The sequence below is a fragment of the Camponotus floridanus genome, unplaced genomic scaffold, assembly GCF_003227725.1.
Source record: "Camponotus floridanus strain SB8 unplaced genomic scaffold, Cflo_v7.5 scaffold42, whole genome shotgun sequence".
Lineage (NCBI taxonomy): Eukaryota > Metazoa > Arthropoda > Insecta > Hymenoptera > Formicidae > Camponotus > Camponotus floridanus.
The window spans coordinates 677,273-687,800 of NW_020229570.1; the positions used below are offsets into that span (position 1 = coordinate 677,273).

A 10,528-nucleotide genomic window follows, 5' to 3' on the forward strand; every position below is an offset into this window, starting at 1 on the left:
TTTGTAATTTCGTAGTGATTAATTATAGTCAATAGTTTGTATTAATGCAAATCTTAACATATCGTTTCCTCTTGGCAACAATATATTTTTAGTTTTCGTCATTTTTACTTATATGATTTCCGTTAATTAGTTGTGTCGTTACCAAGTATTTTGTTGTGATTTCGTTTCAAGCCAATGTTACGACGCAAGCGTAATGGATTCACTTCTCTACCTTCGAAATTCCAAAATAAACTCTTTTGCACAACGTAAAACCCGACTGTGCTTCATGCCTTAAAGAACCATTTCAAATTTGCAATGCACCGAGAATGCGCGCGTTTGCCTGGGCGTTGATGTACCGAGCAGTTCTGATCACAATTCGTGAAAGTTTGAGACTATATTAAACTTTATATTACTATGCACATTGAGGAAAAAGCTTTATACATATTTTCCCTTATCAACGTTGACTGTTCTCGTGTTCATGTTATGACACAAATTTACGAGTGACACTTCGTTACTCTTATTGTGCATGATATTATTTTTTTCAGGCAATTTTTAATTTTGTTATTGATTATAAATATTTACTAATAGAATAGATTTTTTATTTATTAATAGAATTACTAAATAAAAATGTTAGTAAATAGAGATATTTACTATAGAATAGACATAAGTCTTTTTTCTTATTATATAAAAAAATGTTATGCTGTAATTAAAATCTCTTCAGATATAGTTTGCTTTTACAAAAAAAAGAGAAAGGAAGAGAAAGAATAAACATCATATCAAAAATGTATTTTGAATCAAGGATATCAATTCTGTTAATTTATCTGTAAATTAAGAGTAAAAAAATAATTGCGCATAATTGTTGAAAACTAGCTTAAAATTATTTGTTTACAAATATTTAGAGATCAAAAAATAATAAATAAATAAAGAAAAAACATAAAATATTGAACAATAAGTTTTTATCTTTTTTAATTAATCATTTTTTTTACTCAATAATTATTGTAAAATTAATAATTATTGTTGTAAAACGTTATATTTTAGTTTATTTTTACTAAAATTCAGAGAGCATATACGAGAAATTTGTCTTAAATAAGAAAAAACTTTTTAATGATATATATATATCATTAAAAAGTTTTTTCTTACAACAGCACATGTTCCACCCATTGTTATGCATATATAAAATGATGTGCTCATATCAAATAGATCTGATATATATATATATATATATATATATATATATATATCAGATCTATTTGATATGAGCACATCATTTTATATATGCATAACAATGGATGGAACATGTGCTGTTGTATTGTATTGCATTTCACACTTCTTACTGCAATATGTGTGTATCACACATTTTGTTGCACTATTATTATTCTGCAATCGTGCACAAACAGCACACGGTTATCCAAGTCGATAAAGTACTCTATTTGAGTGAAATTATCGAGACTATTCGGTCAAATAGAGCATGGGTATAGTTTCATTATCGTTCAACGTCAATGACTGCCTGGCCTGAAGTTGAAATATCAGTCATGTCCGTACATTTCGTTGCAACTTGGACATTTTATCGTTTCCGATTCTGTGCTCATCGATTCGATTCCATAGAGTGAATTATCAATTGAAGAGTGTTCTTAGATAATTTACAATTTTTTTGTTAAATTAAAATAAAATAAATTGCTCAAATTTTATTTAAATTTTAAATTTCTTTATTTTTTTCCTTTATTTTCAGTCGATAATTGATGTATATCTATACAAATGTACATAATAATATTAACATATATATACACTATAAGTGTACATATATGTAACCGGATAAAAGAATACTAATATAGGGAATTGAATAAAAAAATTAATTTTTAGTAAAAAAATTTCAATAAAAATACATTTGAAAATATATGACTGAAAAAATAATTACTAAAAGATTTATAAGTATTTGCTAGCAGATTAATTTTTCAAATTTATTTATTTAAACTTCACACTAAGTATATTTTATAACAAAAACGTAATAACAAATTTCAGAGAGAAAGTATACATATATATATGTGTGTGTGTGTGTGTGTGTGTGTGTGTGTGTGTGTGTGTGTGTGTGTGTGTGTGTGTGTGTGTGTGTAAATTTAATTGCATTTATTTTTGCGTGGGAGAAACAATTTAAAAAAATTAATGATAAATGTAAAATTTTAATAAGAGAAATTAATACTTACTATATACATTAGATAGAAAGAATCTATAACACACATAAGATATTATCTAGATCGATTTTTTTTGTATGAATGATATTTAATATTTTTTATGTAATTGATTTTTTTTGTATGAATGATATTTAATATTTTTTATATAATCATATAACTATTGTTATTTTAAGATTTATAATAGCTTTATCTGGGATAAAGAAATTCTTTTTTATTATTTTTAAATTTTAAACTACTTATAAATTTTGTAATATTCTTTTAAAAATTATTCTATATCTTTAAATACATAAACAATATGGAATAATATTTTATTAAATAAATGCTATAACTAGATTCCCGATTATAATTATTATATGTTTATATATAAGGAAAGTTAATAATAAAATCTAATATCTACATACACAGTCTTATAAGCTTAAATCGTTTTAGTATATGCAACAAGTGTAAGATGGCAGCATATAGAAAATATAGCTATGATAAAAGTAAAATTGTGCAATAATTTTTTGAATTATTATTGTTCTTTTCTTTATTATCAGATATTAAATTTATCTTATATCTATAATATTTTATACTTTTTTATATCAATAAAAAGTGAAAAGTTTAATTAATAATGTAGAATATATATTTTTCTACATAAGTTTGAATATTTCTAACAGCGATTAATCACGATTCTATCCTGGCATTCACATTCATATACACTGCTAGTCAAATATTAAAATTTATAAAAATAGCTTTAATTGCTTTCGGAGAGCGATTTAAACCCGCTTCTGTCAAAAAATGTTAATATTTACAGTAGGAAATAGGAAATCTCAAAACAAGACAAAATTCCATAAAATTGATATTAAACATTTTATAAATAAAGAAAAAATTCTTCATACATAAATATTAATGATTTTTTATCATTGATAAAATTAACATTAAAAAAACTACATTAAATATATATTTGATATTATACGCAGCTAACAAGTAAATAAAATACATATGTTGTATACATAATTGATCATTTTGTGTGAGTTTATCATACAAAATACACTGCCCTCTTATATTTTGCATTTGATCGAATCGAAATTTAACAGAGCAGTCTGTTCGCGCGGTTTTGCTAATAACGAGTTATAAAATGAGATTGACGGATTAATTATAAAATTCATACTAGTTTATGCGAATGTGTTAATTTATGTATATTTATTGAATAAATATGCGGATTAACAGCGGCATACAGCCGTTTTGCGATAAAAAGTTTGATTATTTTCAATTCTTTTTTAATCTTAATATGTGACATAGAATGCTTATATCTATTTAATAATACAATTTAGCTGAAAAAAATAATTGCAGTCTGCAATCACCAATATGGACGATATTTCAATTTATTGGTACTTCAATTTCTCTTTTAGAGCAGTACCTACTGCAAAGAAGTATTTTCATATTAAATATAATTAAATATCATATTAAAATATTATAAATATTTCGTACATTTTATCTAATACAATGATGTATCTTTAAATAATGTTGAAATTAAATAGAAATGTAATTTTATTTAAGCAAATACTAGAATTATATGTTAAAAAATATGTTAAAAAATACTTAAATGATTTTGTCTAATGTATCAAGATAATGTATTATATGATATGTATTTTTATTACTATAAAAATATGCAGAAAAATACTTACTAATATAATATCGTAGGAACTAGCACAATTAAGACTAAAAACACAAAGCAAGCCATGGCAGTCGATAGTATCATCGATTCGTTCATTATACTTTTTATTTCATTTTGAGTTAGTGTGATCTCCTATAAATAAATATAATAAATACATATAAAAAAATTAAAAATAACATAAAAACAAGTAGATATACATATGTAAAAATATTGATTCAAAGGCCACTGTTCATGCACACATAATGTGCATGAACAGTGTTGCGTATTTCATGTACACATCAATACATGAAAATTTTATATATATATATATATATATATATATATATATTAATATAATTTTTTAAACAACAATGATTTACATATCCATATATATATGAATATATAAATCATTGTTGTTTAAAAAATTATATTAAGGAGAAGTTCTTTTAAAATTTGTCATTATAATCCGTTATTAAAATAAAATTCAGGAGTTTTAAAATATTTGGTGTAATATATAAGATATATATGAGTCATATAGGAATTTCATCGGAGTTTTAAATAATTCATGCATATATATATATATGGCACAGAAAAGTGCGGCTAATTAGTTTGCCACTTTACTCAATTCTGCATCGATTTTGTGCAGCCAGTGTAACTGAATAGAATTCCCAACACGCGTTTCGCAAGAAGGCGTTAATCCTTTAAGCAGTGATAACACAATGAAACTTTATAATCTAGTTTTGGATGCGTGTTCCCTCGAGCGCGACCTTCCTCCCTTCTATACCTCTTACTCTCTTTTCATGCTTTTGCAGCCTCATCATAAAGCTTACTCTTTGTTCTATTCAACTGAATACGGGAAAACTGATAAAACAAATAAAACTTGGAAATTTTTGTAGTAATATCTGGAATATGATAAATGTATATATATATATATATATATATATATATATATATATAGAGAGAGAGAGAGAGAGAGAGAGAGAGAAACTAATGTGTATGTGTATTTAATGTGTAGTTACTTAAAGCATAAAAGTCTATTAAAACACTACTGTAGAGAGATTTTTTTATATAAACTTTGTTTTTCTTTTTCAGTTGTTTAATATTCTGAAGAATCAGCAGGGAATTAATTAAAGGAAAGAAAGTTAAGTCTTTTGAGTGTTTAAATGGTCGCTTGGCAAATCCTTTAAGTTACAAGGAAGGAAATAGTGGGCGGGGAAGGTGAAAATCAGTTTCGTAAGTATTATAAACGAAATGAAAGATGATAGTGCAAAGTACCTCTTCTACCAGTTTTACCTAATTTACATATTTATTTTTATATAACCATGATACAAGATAGTATGAGATTGAAAGGATCTGTATTAAAAAATTAAATATATTTTTCTGCTAGACTAGAAAATAGATAACTTATTTAAAAACAAATTCTTTTTATATCTATTATATCTATTATCCATTTTATGTCTATTATTTATATGTTGTTCATTTCAAATGTTTCTGCTTTCCTTTTGGAGAGAGAAAGAGAGAGAAAGATTAAAATTTTATAATAAATTATATATATGTAAAATTACATAAACAATATACATGCTATGTTTCGATACTGAAAATACTGATGTTACTGATGATAAATATGAATTTGATTAATTTATAGAGATAAAGATATAGTTTTGTTTTTTAAAATTATGTCACGTATCGCGATATAATGCATTATATATACGTATTTTAAATTTATCCTGAAATAATACATTTTTTATATTTTTATAGTTTAATTTGACACAGTCTCCTATCTTTTTAGCAAACTTTTAGTAAATTTGAAATATTATCTTTCAAAGATAAAATGTTACATTTTATCAATGTGCGCTTGAAATGTGTTTTCGTATGTCCAACCTTTCGAAATATCATAGATATTATCGCTTGCAAATTCAATAAACATTGATATATTTGGAATTTTCAGTAATTGTATATATGATTTCAATGTTATATTATAGGATCTCCAGCTCCCTTTTCTAAAAAAATAATTAATTAATATATTCATTTTATAAAACAGAATTTGTAATTTTTAATATTTATAAAATATAATTGTAGTTTGTATCTTTTTTCCTATGTTCATGAATTGATTTTTGTGATAAATGTACAAATACACACACACACACACACACACACACACACACACACACACACACACACACACACACACACACACATACACACACACACACACACACACACACACACACACATATATATATATATATATAAGATAAAAGAAAGAGCTTGTATCTAATAAATATTAGTAATTATAAGAAATTCTGTCATTAACGTTAACATTATTTTATTGAATATAAATATTTGAGCACATAATTTAAAAGAGATACACTATTTTGCGGAGAAATTAAGAAAAAAAGTGTCATTTCATTAATATTGACAAAAATTACATATTTTAAATTTTAAATATATACATATAATATGTTGAAAAATATTTGCACGCTTTCTCATTTTTAAATAATTTTAGTAGTCTGTGATATGTAATTTCATTGATTATATTAAACTAAAATCTTTGCTTGCACCAAAATCTTAATTCTGATTAAAAATAAATTAGTTAAAAAGCTGATTCATACATATAATTAAGCTAAATATTAGTTAAAAACTGATTCATACGTATAATTGTTATTAAAAATTGAAATTAATTAATATTATATACTAAACAAAAAAACATTAAATTGCTTTCTCTGCAATTGCATTGCGAAACTTGATCTAATCTACATGCCTATTTAGTATAATAACTAATTGCCGACGCTTGAAATTCGCATCTAGTTGACTGAGACAGGAGATCGAGGTTGTTCATGTCAGACAGGAAATCGAGCGACTTGTCTTTCGATCCTCATTAAAACTTTTGCCGACAGCATCGTCCTTCCGAGAAACTGCTTATTGTTTAACTTGGCTCGTTATCATTATTTGACCCGAAAATGCAATATCGTCCACATGAACGGGTTAATCGCGCAACAACTGCGCGCATAGACTTTGCACCATACCTGTCGCTAAACTTTACGACAGAGACGCAAACTAATGCAAGAGATAATACTTATACAGTCAATGAAAATGTACAAACTTTCTTCTTAAGCATCAATACCGAAAATCTGTCCCAATTTCGACTTTTCCTTGAAATCACTAATATCTTTTAAACTCTAACAATATAATTAGTTATGTGGCTAATTAATTTAAAATGGATTTAATATATATATATATATATATATATATATATATGTATGTATGTATAAAGAAAAAACGTATATAAGTACATTGTAACATATAAATTAAGTCAACTGTTTTATTTCATATTTTCAATTTAATATCTGATAAAATATGAATTCTTGATAATAATAAGAAAAAGCGTATGTGTATATATATATATAATATATATATAATAGTTGATTTAATTTATATGTTACAATGTATTAACAATGCATGATTTCTCTTATAATTATCTTATAAATAACATTTTATATTTCTCAACACACATAAATTGTCAAACATGTTATCTTTCATCGCATATTACAGAGAATATTACAATAATTTAAAATATGAAATATATAATTGTTCATAAAATTTACAGATTTAATGGAAGATAAGTTATTCTGTAGAGCAATCGAGTTTTACAGTTAGAATGTTAAACCTCGACGAGCACTTACTTGCGTGTAGCAGTAAAAGACGCAGAGAAGCAGTATCAGCAGCAGACTTTGCGAACACATTTCTGTTGTCAACGCTGAATGACAGTGAGAGCATGACGTATTTTTACCTGTATTTTAGCATTATCTGCTTCAGTTGACTCATAATGACGATAACGTATGCTATTGACGGAGTTTTTGTCGGCATTTTTTTTTGCTCGTATCACAATTTTATAAACTTATCTTATCTGTCGTATTCAAGCATAGCAACTACGTGTTCTACGTGCTCTAAGCATAAATACAATCAGTTATGAATGTACATATGTTTCGAAAATATTTCTAATTTTTTTCAAAAATTCTTCTTTATAAATTACAATAAAGTGCTTATTTATTTATAAAGTAAATAATAATTATTAGTATTATAATAAAGCTAATAATTCATATATTAATAATTATGTTTATAAATTTTATAATAATTATTAATAAATTAAAATATTTAAGCTCATGACTTATCGATAAATCCGTTATTTAAACGAATATAAGATTGATACGTAATTTTATGTGTGTAAATTTATGTAAATAATTGGAATGAAAGAACTTAACATTATGATTTTGATCTGTGTAAAAAAATGTAATTTATGTAATATAAACAATTCAAAAAGTGCATAAAAATTTTGAAATTGAGATTCGATAAAGAGATCAATTGAATAATAATATTAATTTTAAGATTTATTGAGAGATTTATTGATCTAATTGTTGTTAGATAAAATATCATTTGAGAATCAATTAATGTAAAAACTACCCATCAAAGTAAATATTTGATAATAAGCTAATAGTAAGAGATGCGACACAATCAATATTCTTGATATCTGATTTGACGATAAACCAATGCATCGTTTATACCGTTTATCAAACGTGCTGTTGATTAAACGCATGTTTGATTCACGATCGATCACCACACACATGCTCTTTCATTTCTAATATATAAATAAATACTAAAATAGTATATTTTACTTTGAATGTATTATAAAATATTGAATGTATTATAAAATAACAATTAGCTACAATGTATTTTATTTTATGTACTAATAATTAAAATAAAGAATGAAATTAAAATATTTATCTAGACAATACAAAAATTTATATAAGAGTGTTTGCTTTTACATTTAATATAATCTCTTTGACTTTTTTTCTTTAAAAATTTAATCTCAAACGCAAAGCAGAAATCTTCGATTATCGATAAAAATAAAGAACCAGATAAATTTTATCAAAATCCTTGAACTGGCATTCTGAATTTCAGGAATGCTGGAAGTGTGGATGGAACTTGCGGATTCAGTGGAAGAAAAATTACGTACACGGCTCTTGCATCAAGCAATAATAAAGGATGATTCACAAAAGGAAAAAAAATATTTTCTCGCAATTCACTCTAAACCCCTAGAAAATGAATAGTTTCTCATAGGATTACTAGCTTATGTGTAGAAAAATAGAGATTTGAAAATAACTGTACAATAAATTATGTACATATACATATATGTATACATATATGTATGTGTATATATATATATATATATATATATATATATACACAATTTATTTTACTACTATTTTCAGATCTATATTTTTCTACATATAAGCTAGTAATTATACGAAAAATTATCCATTTCTTCTATGGAATTGACGCGAATTGCAAAAAAATATTTATTTAGTGAATCATCCTTATTATTGCTATATATTTTGGTGAAGAATATATATTTTAATAAAAAATAATGTATATATATATAAATTATATTATTAAATATATTTTAATACATTAAACATATTAAGTGAATTATATTTTGTGTGTCTTCTAGAATTTTTTTATTTCTTTTATTTTTACCTTGAGATCTATCAGATATTTTATTTATTAGAATTATTTTATTTATTTCATTTACTGTAGATTTTATATTTGTATAACAAGTCCTTAATTTAATTTATCAAACTAGCTTTAATTGATGCTCGTTCAAGCCGCGAGATTATGCGTTGAATATCGATTATATCGATGTAGCGCAAGCCCCTTTAGCTTTTGTAATCAATGCGGCGTTATACTGCAAGTGCCGCATCCTCGATATGCCATTAAGAGCCGATGGTACTGACGTAGGGTTTAACGCTAACCCAGTTCAACTAAATTTTCTTTCTCAGTCTATGTTATAGAATAGCACTATAATCCAGAAAGGGACAACGAGTCGCTAACTTAGAGTTAGCTAACCCAGACTGTCGGCGCAACCGCGCCTAACAGTGTCTTTTAAGGTATTATGCGCAGTTGATCGTATTAAGGGATGTTATATGGGCGCTGCGTCCACTCATAGTTCATGAAGGGGTTTTAGCGCAAAATGACTCTGTATCTTGTTTCTCTGTTTAGAGAAAGCAGCGCCGAGGATAAGTTAATGATTTTAAAATTTAATTTTAGCTTTTTTAATAATTTATTTCTCTTTTGCAAGCATAATGTAGCATTAAGTATAAATAATCAATTGCAGCACATAGCTGGTACACATTGTATAAAATTTAATTATAAATTTAAAATATTGTATAGGAGAAGAAGATTGTATAATAATAGTGTATTGCTGTTTTAAGTTCATAAAAAAACGTGTGGTTAGGATATGATGTTATAGCTGAAAGCGAGCGCTTTGAGTTTTTATTTAATTTTATTTGTCACTTGAAAAAGCATACAATCAATACATTTATATAATATTTTTTTTCATGCCCTATATGTAGCCCTAAAATAGTATTTTCGTACTAAATTGACGAGAGTCACTCTGTGTATTTTAATTTACATATATATACTTTTTATATTTTTTTCTATATTTTCTAACTTGCACATTAAAATTTTAGCAATGATTTTATCATCATGTGTTTTATGTTTCTCTTCTCACTTTTAAAAAGTTATGTAAAGTTGTCGATTGTCATATGTTGATTATTTCAAAGTAAAAACAAAATTTATTCTTATTTTTTATCTCGATAATATTAATTGATCTCGATGTTATGCGCTATTATTTCGCATTAATGAGGGTTCATCATTGAATAAAGAT

At 25.2% G+C, this 10,528-nt stretch overlaps 1 long non-coding RNA gene across 1 annotated transcript; it reads right to left on the reverse strand.

The window, feature by feature from the left end:
• Positions 1–3,126: 3,126 nt before the first annotated feature.
• On the reverse strand, positions 3,127–7,628 carry LOC112638994. The gene is made up of 3 exons (XR_003123246.1): positions 7,488–7,628; positions 3,836–3,957; positions 3,127–3,570 (listed from the first exon to the last, which is right to left on the reverse strand). It is a non-coding gene; the product is annotated as an uncharacterized LOC112638994 (long non-coding RNA).
• Positions 7,629–10,528: the final 2,900 nt, after the last annotated feature.